Below are 10,770 nucleotides of genomic sequence, written 5' to 3' on the forward strand. Positions count from 1 at the left end.
GTGCTCACTTGGGCAGCACAGATACTAAAATTGGAACAGTACAGAGAAGATTAGCAAGGATCCTGCATAAGAAGAAGATGCAAATTCAGGAAATATTTCTTATTTTTTTCCACAGACATACCCTTATCTTTTATACACTAAACATGCCTGGCATTCTCTATGTCAATCATACTCAACCAAGGGATTTTAAGATATAGAGTATGTAGCCTAAAGGCTAAAGATTTAGTTTCACTAAGTCTGGGGTGGGGAGCCTGGGAAATTGTATTTTTAAAGAATTCCTTAGATAATTCTAATAATAATCAAGTTTTGGAATAACTACATGATAGCTTAGGCAAATCTCTAAGCTGATAGTTGAATTACAGGTAAAACAGCAATAAAGTGTCTCAAGAACAGGTTAAGAGAAGCCTAGTGAGTAGAGAATTGCCCGGTGTTGGAATGATCAGCGCGGCATGGAATTAAATTGAGAAATCTCTTATCTCCTTGGTTTGGAAGGAGTTCTTAGAGATTACTGCAGTCGAAAGAAAGATGTTTCTAATGAGACAAATGGCACACGAAAAAGCACAGAGATAGAATTAATTTCAAAAACCATGCCTTAAGATGAGAATTCGACAGACTTATTTTTAGTGGGGGAAAAAAAAAAAAAAAAACAGAAGGCAGGAAAACAGGTTCAAGTGAATAAAAGAGTTACGAGAGAGCCTTGGATATGGTGCCGAAGAGCTGTTTTCTGTAGATTGGGGGATTATACCATGATGAAAACAATCTGAAGATTATCCTTAGCAACTGACATTAGCCACTATGCTTTCTTTCCTGATAGGAAGTATTTCAAGAACTAGGGCTAAGGATAAAATTGGAAGGGTTCTGGGATTCTTGCTAAGACTTAGCTGAAGAAGGCAGATGTTGAAAAGAATGCTACCACTTCAAACAGCTCATAAGAACTAAAATAAAATGAGTTTCTCTTTCCTCATCCCATCTATTTTCCAGTAAAGAGCCTAAGATGCTGGGAAATGGTTTTAAACGTAGCACAAAATATGAATAACGTGCCTTGCACAATTGAGGCTATTCAGTTTTCAAAAAAATGGACCCTTAGTGCCTAAGATAGAATGCTTCAAATATTCATAACTTACCCAATGTCATGTTCCTTTTTAAAACAAAGACTACTGTGATATTAACTATTGCTTTATACTAAATCACAAAGCATATTTAGACGCTGTAGCTTCATATGGGACCAACATCTGCATTTTGATGTCCATACCCTCATCTCTCCCCGTCCCTCTGAGAACTTACAAAAGATACAACATCAATCCGGGCTTAAAAATTTTACAGGACGCTATTGATGGCTGAGTTGTTGTGAAGTTAGTCATTTAAAATGTTTTAAGATCCACAAATTATCTAGATACAGTTTTTTGATTTTATGTGTTCCAGCTTCACACTTCGCATTCCTCATGCGTAGAACTATCCTACATTGGTAATTCACGTAATTCCAGGGCCTCGTTTGACCTAGTTTGAGTGTTGTCATCATTTCTGCCCAGATTTGCCAAGATCAAAGAAAAAGCAAACAATGAAATTTAACTCCGAGATCAGACACAAGGCCAATGTGATGAGTGTATTTGTCTGCTACTTTACAGGAAGCCACAACACTTAAGAAATGTGGAGTGGATTTTTACCTCATATAATTTCAGGTTGCAGAAGGTCCCTTCCATAAAAAAACCACCAATAATAGTCCTTGATTTCTGTAACTGAACCACTGGAGTTTCACTGCATTTGTGTGAAGTGTTTAACCCTGCTGGAACACAAAATTTAAGACAATAAACCATTTTCTTTATTTAAACTAACAAATTTTAGTTTCTTTCTCTCAAGATTATACTCACAAGTAAGTCTATAAAGACATTGGACACCTGAGCAGAGGAAAAATTTCATCAAAAATTTGAAAGATGTTTTCAGCTCCTAAAACAAACCTCTAAACTTCATAGAATTAGGAAGTGGACGTTATTCATGGTTCCCTTTATAACTCAAAGTAAACAATGCCTAGCATTTGATGGGAGTGGGGAGGGGCGACTGACACTGAAAGAGATCCAGGTACCCCTAAAACATAGGGTTAAGTCAATCAACGTGGTTTTAATGGGTCTATAATTTTGAGAAAATGTCAACATTTCCTTTAAAGTAGTTTGTGTCTTTCCTATCACTTCAGAATCAAAATACATGTACGGATAACTTTTAAAAAATTGGTAAAGATAAAGATCAGGGTAAGTACAGTCCCTAAGTCAATTTTGTTTCAGGAAGTCTTGCTAAAATTGCCTTTCTTAAATTGTACTCTATTATAATTCTTATCAATGTTCCAACAAAACTAGCAATTTGAAGAGTGTAGCTTCACTTTGGGACTTGCATCTTAATATCCCATTCTATTTTCATTTTGGCTACAGCAAATCCGTCCACTGGTTTGGAGACCTGAACAAATCACTTTTTCCCAGTTTGCTAACTTTTTCTAAGTCTCTTCTCTTTTATATCCAAAAGATGACCTTTCCGTTTAAAAGCAAAGGATGACGTTAGAAAGCATGGAGCAGGAAGAGGCAAGAATGAAGAGTCTTTCAGCCTTTCTTCATATGGCTGGAGCTGCTCTATCTGTTTAGAAACCTGTCACCACCAGCCATGCATTCGGTGGAAGGAGATATTGATTTGCTTTGTCTTTTATGTAGCTGTTATTTTCAAACGTGTATGTTTCATTCAAGATATTTTATGGAGAAACTCCAGTAACATTTCCAGTCTGATGACATCTGAAAGCACCTACTTTATTTTAAATTGTCATTTGCCTATGTTCTGTATCACTATATCCGTTTTATCTGTTTAGCCCCCTTTTTCCTGTTGTGTTGTATCTTTTCAGTTTATTTAACTTCTTTCTACTTTTCACTACTTTACGTCATTTTTCATATTTGACTTTTTTCTTTAGCTTAAATTTATTCAGTTGCTTCTCTTTATTTTTCAGTTTTGCTTATTATTGTAATGGTTTATTACACCATTCTAACCAAGTATTTTTATTTATTTTACCTTTTTTAATAAAGTGATCTATGTTTTACATTAGGAAGCATTATTCTAAAGGTACAAGTGTTTTGGTTCCTGAACTTTCCTCTCAGCCTCAAAAAAGTTCTAATTTACTTACTTAATAGTCGCTCTGTTATCTCACCTATAACCTCTCCTTTTCCAGTTCCAGTGCTAAAAATTTTATGATTAATTTTAAAGACTTCCCATCCAAAATCACCACCACCCCTCAGGAGCTCACCGTAGTTACCACTGTAGTGGTTTTTTTTTCCCAATAATGTATACTCCAGTTCTTCTAAGAGAACAAATGAATTGTAAAATACATAGTACCTCATGCATGCAGTCTCTCAGTGTCGATTAAATCCTGAAGAGGTATTACTGCAAAACAGGAGAGAGAGATTACAATTTACATAAAAACCTCAAATATAAACCCCAGACTTAATTGTAAATAATAACCAGCTTGTTCCCAACAGCCTCTCGAAGCTTGCTCTCCTCTGTTTCTTGTAATAGATTTGTCAACTGGTTTGCCAGCAGATTAATTAAGAAAAAGAACCTACTTCTGTTACTGTATATTTTTTGACAAATAGACTTCCTTTTTTCTGCTTCTGATCTGATGAGGATGACTAATATTAATAATAATATAATAATAATAATAATAATAATAATAATAATAAATGTTGGATTGTTCACTAAGGGAACAATGTGAGATAAAATGCTTAAGAGGCTCTTCTGAATTGTATTTTAAATGCTTAAATCTTAGCAACACTCTGTTGTCTCAGAATCTTGAGTCCAATAAATCCCCACAAGAATCTGTGAAAAGTCTGGGATTCCTGTACATTGCTTAGGAGCCACACGGAAGCCTGGTGTGCGGAGGGAGTGGAGGACCGAGCAGGCCCTTCCAGGTCAGGCCCCTTCTCCCATACCCTCTGCGGGAGGAGAGCGAGGAGTTCAGTAGGACTGGAACAGACAAGGTAGGGGAGGCAACGGGTTGAGGGTATGGGGAGGGTGTGCAGACACAGACAGTGTCGTTCTCCTGGACAAAACTCCCACTGATGACTCGGAGGAAGAAGACTGGGCTGGATGGAACATTGTTTTGCTCCTCAGGCAGTTTTTTGTTTATTTGCTTTAAGTCAATAGAATGAACTCAAACAATGCCGATAGTCTCAATCATAAAGCTTCCTCACATTTCATTTTTTAAATTTCCTAATTGAATTGGCCATGACAGCCCTGTATCCAGAATTGCAAACCGTTTTCCTCATTCCTCTGGCTGATAAATTCAGGGAAGAGGAGAACTAACATTTACTCGGTACGTCACACTTGCTCAGAACATCCATTACTTCATTTAGCCCCCACAACATTCCTTTGAGGTATTAGCCCTATTTTTTGTGATGAGAAAACTCAAGAGAGGTTAGGTCTCTTATCAACAGTAATGGGAGCTGTTCCAATTTATTGAGAACAGCTATATGCAAAGCACTCTGCTAGGGGCATGATACTTACATTAATTCTAAGCTTAATCAAACCCCCTGCAAAGTGTGTCATTATTACCATTTTATCAATGGGGAAATAGAAGCATAAAGAAGTAAAGTTTGCTATCTGAGGTGGAAAGCTAGAATCTCAATTTACTTTTTTTTTTTCCCTGCCCCAAGGATATGTTCTATCACATGAGGGTAGCAAGTGCCAGCAGCTTGGACTTGCATTCATGTTTTTAATAGTGTGTACGAAGAAAAGACTACTGCAGTCGTGAATAGAGCCGGTCGGAGGAATCAGCTCACTGACAAACCCACTGGCCTGATCTCTGAATCAGCATGCTGATAGTAACCATGAGTCTTTCTAGTAAGACAAAAAAATAGCACATTCTTTATATCCTTTTTATCATTTGCCCTGCCTCTCAGAACCAGTGCAGGGAAATCCTTGAAGGATGGAAATGCGTCCAATGAGCCCCAGCATTTTTCAGCCTGCTCTCTACCAGGCAGGCCAAGTAGTCATAAAAATACTTGGAAAAATGTACAGGGCTCATCAGTAAATTATCACAGAGGTCTAACAACCAGGATTCCTGCTTCTTTTCTTCAGTAGAAATATTGCTATGAATGTCCTATTTTTGCCAATGTGAGTTTCAATTTCATCCTACAACTTGCTGGGAATTTGAACTGTCCCTCCCCCAATGTACACCAAGTGGCAAGGACACCTTCATTCTCACCCACTCCCTGTTGCTCAATGCTCTGTAAACATACTTTTCTTTGGAAATAACAGTTTAGAACCGTGTCCAAAGGTAATGATGTCTTTCAGAGAGCTCTCTTTTTAAACAGGTCTATTTTGAGAATTTTAAGAATCTATTTCTTATACAATTAACATTGTCTTAGAATTATCAGCAATTACAAAGTCAACTGTTTTCACATTTTCTTATTCTCTTTCTTGCCTGTGTCAAGATTTAATGCTATTATTGGAGTCAAAAGTTAGCTTTTCACATGAAAAAATGCTCAATATCACTAATTATCAGAGAAATGCAAATCAAAACTACAATGAGGTATCACCTCACACCAGTCAGAATGGCCGTCATTCAAAAATCCACAAATGACAAATGCTGGAGAGGCTGTGGAGAAAGGGGAACCCTCCTACACTGCTGGGGGGAATGCAGTTTGGTGCAGCCACTATGGAAAACAGTGTGGAGATTCCTCAAAAGACCAGGAACAGACTTACCATATGACCCAGAAATCCCACTCCTGGACTTGTATCCAGAAGGAAATCTACTTCAGGATGACACCTGCACCCCAATGTTCATAGCAGCACTATTTACAATAGCCAAAACATGGAAACAGCCTAAATGTCCATCAACAGGTGACTGGATAAAGAAGATGTGGTATATTTATACAACGGAATACTACTCAGCCATAAAAACTGACAACATAATGCCATTTGCAGCAACATGGATGCTCCTGGAGAATGTCATTCTAAGTGAAGCAAGCCAGAAAGAGAAAGAAAAATACCATATGAGATCGCTCATATGTGGAATCTAAAAAACAAAAACAAACAAACAAACAAAAACAAAGCATAAATACAGAACAGAAATAGACTCACAGACAGAGAATACAGACTTGTAGTTACCAGGGGGATGGAGGGTGGGAAGGGATAGACTGGGATTTCAAAATTGTAGAATAGATAAACAAGATTACACTGTATATCACAGGGAAATATACACAAAATGTTATGATAACTCACAGAGAAAAAAATCCGACAATGAGTGTGTATATGTCCATGAATGACTGAAAAATTGTGCTGAACACTGGAATTTGACACAACATTATAAAATGATTATAAATCAATAAAAAATGTTAAAAAAAAGTTAGCTTTTGTTCTTTTTCACTTAGCAGTAAATAATTAAAACTTTTGATGTTGTGATCCATTCTTCATATTTATCACTTTTGATAGATGTGTCATATTCTACCAAGGCACCATACAACAGATGCCTTGTTATTAAACATTTCAGCTCATCTGAAATCTTATTAGCAGTCATTTTTGCTTTAGTGAATGATTTGGTGTGTGCAGTTGTAGCCTTGTGTGGGAATTTCTTGGCTGAGTCAATTACACTTGGCGCTCAAAACCATGAATCTTACATAAGTTATGCACAACAAATGTCCCCTGCACACACACACACACACACACACAAAAGTTTCTAAGATAAAAAACTGGAAAGGCAACCTTATTAACAATAACTAACACCTATAACTCCTACTCCATGCCAGGTACTTTCTAAGTGCTTTACGTAAATTCACTAAGGTCATTAATCCCAGGGGAGCCATTATTCAGCCAACTTTACAGATGAGCTGGAGCACTGAGAGCTTATGTAATTTGCCCGAGATGGCACAGTGAGTGAGGAACCTGGGATTCCTTCCCAGGCATTCTGGCAATTGAGTCTGCTCTCCTAAATACCATGTTGTTCTGCTTTGAGGTCAGTTAAAATAGTCCCACACTGTATTTCAGATGGCTTCCTGTCCAGGTGTTTTTCCTGCATATATGAACGTTATTCTAGCCAAGAAATGATACCAACTTATTTTATTTATTCTTTCACTCAACACATATTCAGTGGGTGCCTATCAAACTGATGACTGGAATTCCGTTACTCTGTTTTCACTCATATGAGTTAAGCGACTCCCTACTATTGAAAGCTGGAATACTGTAACATTGGTCGTTGACTTTGACATTAAGCTAAAATCTGTCAATAAGATTAAGCTTTGGCCTCAACCTATTTCAGTATCATTTTGGAATCCCCAGAATTGTGCATGAGCAATAATCTTATGATCTTTGTAGGTAATAATTATATAAAATCACTATCATAATGTTGATAATGCAATCAAGGCATGACTTGTGGACAAATTTTAATATACAAATACTTAGGTATTTTAGATATATCTTGGAGTGAAAACCTTATTTGTCTTTTACAAAAAGATAATTCAAAATATTGATATTTGCACAAATTCTTTTCAAAGAATCGTAAGCCCATTGCAGGCCTCATACATCTGTCTTAAACATATCTCTGGTATAAAAAAGTATGATATTAAAAATGGATACTTTTGGACCCATTGGAATTTTCTATACTCATTCATACTGGAGTGGTGGGTGGCAGAAATAATGATGATTTTTATTTTAAAACTCCACCTCTTCCTTCCTCAACTCTTGTCAATGTTTGTATTTCCCCTTAGAGTTTCATAAGCAAAAAGTAGAGAGCATGGAAAGAAATAGTAAATCCAGGTGACAAACACCCAACAAACATCTTTATCTTAGAATTCAGAAGTGGGATAATTGTCACAGGAATGTAAATTCGTGAGTTTCTCAGAATTAAAAATGAAATCATGGTTTTCTTATCAGTCATAAATCTAATTGGACTGATTGTCTTGACAATGGGGCCTGGCTTTGCAAATTAGGTAATTGGTAGACACTTTCTAGAAATTTAATCAGCTAAATGTACAAGTCATAGTTTTGATAATAAGATAAAAGGCATTTTATGAGGTTTACATTGACAGAATTATATTTAAATTAATCATATGTTAATTTCCCCAAATTTCTTGAGTACATCAGGTGTCTTTAAGTAAGACAGTGACAATTAGTAACCATTTTTAAGTGTTGGCAAGCCTTTTTGTATTCTTTCTAGAAACAGAGACAGAGAACGATTCTAATGACTGAGTTCCAAATCCTTTTGCAATTGACTTAGTTTCCGGTGCTTTGCTTTCAACAGAATTAAGGTCGTATTTGATTTATCAGCTGATAGATAATTAAAATTCTTTTTTAATGATGATTAACTTACTAAATGATAATGTTATAATAGAACTTCTCACATTTATATCTCTCTCTTTATGTGAACAAGATTTCTTGGTGCTTACATCTATAGACTAGGAAATAGAATAGGAATATTCTAGAACAGAAATGGAGTAGAATAGAAAACATAGCTGGAGGATAGTTGAAATTTGTCTCAATCTAACAATACATAATATTCATCCAAAGACACACAATCTGATTGAGGGAAACAGATGGGTGGAGTACACAATTAATTTCATTAAGAAATGATTTTCAAACAAAACTTTTTCTTGTGTTTAAAATTATTGGTATTGTAACAGATGAAATAGTTTTGATAAATAATATTTTGATAATACTTGTAATATAACTCAATCCAGAAAAATGTATTATACTCAAAACTTTATAGATTGCCTACCATCATCCATTTAACTCTTTTATAATTTCAATTATCTTTAGTTTCAGAAATATATGATAAGGTGACCATTAAAATATACCGAAGCATAGAACACCCAGATAAAATTACCTGGGGAATTAGAATGGAACTACCAGAAACAGGAATGATATAAAATTTCCGGCTTGTATAAAAAGAGTTAAATGGATGATGGTAGGCAATAAATGACTGCAGTATTTTTTTTAATTGAAGTAGAATTGATTCATAATGTTGTATTAGTTTCAGGTATACAGCAAAGTGATTCAGTTATACATATATTTTTTCATATTCTTTTCCATTGTGGTTTATGACAGGATACTGAATATAGTTCCCTGTGCTATACAGTAGACCTTGTTGTCCATCTACTTTATATACAGTAGTTTGTATCTGATAATCCCAAACTCCTAATTTATCCCTCTTCCATGCCTGTTCCCCTTTGGTAACCATAAATTTGTTTTCTATATGACCGCAATATTTACATTTCATTGGATATATTTAAAAAGTAATATTACAGTTAATTTTTTAAATGTTGGTATTCATAATACTTTTTTTGTTATCTTATTTATGACAAAAGTCAAGTATTTGTGAGAGGTTAAATGCTTAATAAAATTTTTTTCAGGGATACAAGAAAAAAGGTTGGATGCCACAAGAATATAAAAGCCTTAGCTGAGAATGCTCTATAATCAATATTTAAAATGTTATCAACTAAAATTTTCAATTAAAAATTGCAATGGTAAAGTTTTGATAAGACTTCAGATTTATTCTTGTATTCCAGAAGTTCAAACTATGATGGTGATTTTGCTTGGATTTTTATACTTAGTCATTAGGCATTTGGCCAAAATATAGGTTTGGCGCATATCTAAAAAGTATAATTATGCCTGGGAAAAGTAATATAGTGACTCCTTAAAAGTCAGTTATTATTTGTTGTAAATTAACTTATTCCACAGTGAGCTGGTGGAGAATGAAGGTATTTCTTTATGGCAGTGTAGGAATGGAGGGTGGAGGTGGGGAGAGCTGGGCCGAGCTGTGGAAGTGGAGAGAGCATAAAGTTTCTTATGAGAGAAGAAACCAAAATGAAGCAGAAGAGTTTTCAGCAAGCATTTGCCAACCACCCAGGGCTCACTCTTTCCGATCATATCCAAAAACATACGTCAAGAACTCATCCACAGAAGTGCTTGTTTCTCATCATTCTGTATTTTACAGTTTAAACCACTTGTCAACTCAAAACAGACATACTTCAATTTCGTGGAGACCTAGTTGTATTAATATAAGAAGGTAGATCTTTCTTATTTTCGAAATTCCATAAAAATAAATTCTAATATCCCAATCTCTTTAGGAAAGCAAATAGGATGATGAATCACTATTAATGAAATATGTTTATATTGCTCAAGGTGAAATTAAATAAGAATGTTCATCAAATAAAGGTCATTTCCTTAGAGAATAAAATAAATTAATTGGCTTTGTATTCTAGATGTTAAATAAACTAAAAAAGTATGAATATACATTACATGGGTTATTATATCCAAATGAACTATCATTTTCTTTACAAAAAAACAAATATAAGGAGAGCTGTAAAAAGTGAAAGCTAAACTTTTAAACAATTGTCTTCATACTTATTTTGTTTAAAATCCTGTGATAAACTTAATTTCCTTGTTTCATTAAAGAACTGTATTTGATGGAGTTTGGGAGAATACATGATGCTCCCTGGACTAACAAGAAGAGATTTGGAATATGTATTTACATTAATAGCTCTTTAAAAAAAACGAAAAAGAAGGTCAAGAATGTTGATCGATTTCATCAAATCAGGTGATTTATTTTGGTTTTTTCTTAAAGATACTTAAAGTGCTGATTAATAATCAGAGTTAATGTAGCCTCAAAATACTATTTTCCAAGCACTTTGAGAAAGTGGATGAAAGCGATCTGCAATTGATTTTTTTATACTGGGAGTTAATATGTTACAAAAATAAATGGTTAGCAGTTTACTTTTACTGCCCATCAGGTAAAACAAAAACCAGTGA

The 10,770-nt window shown here is 34.9% G+C and overlaps 1 non-coding gene across 1 annotated transcript; it reads left to right on the plus strand.

The window, feature by feature from the left end:
• Positions 1-107, plus strand: LOC116661394. The gene has a single exon (XR_004317285.1). It is a non-coding gene; the product is annotated as a U6 spliceosomal RNA (small nuclear RNA).
• Positions 108-10,770: the final 10,663 nt, after the last annotated feature.

The sequence above is a fragment of the Camelus ferus genome, chromosome 34 (genome assembly GCF_009834535.1).
Source record: "Camelus ferus isolate YT-003-E chromosome 34, BCGSAC_Cfer_1.0, whole genome shotgun sequence".
NCBI classification, from domain to species: Eukaryota; Metazoa; Chordata; class Mammalia; order Artiodactyla; family Camelidae; genus Camelus; species Camelus ferus.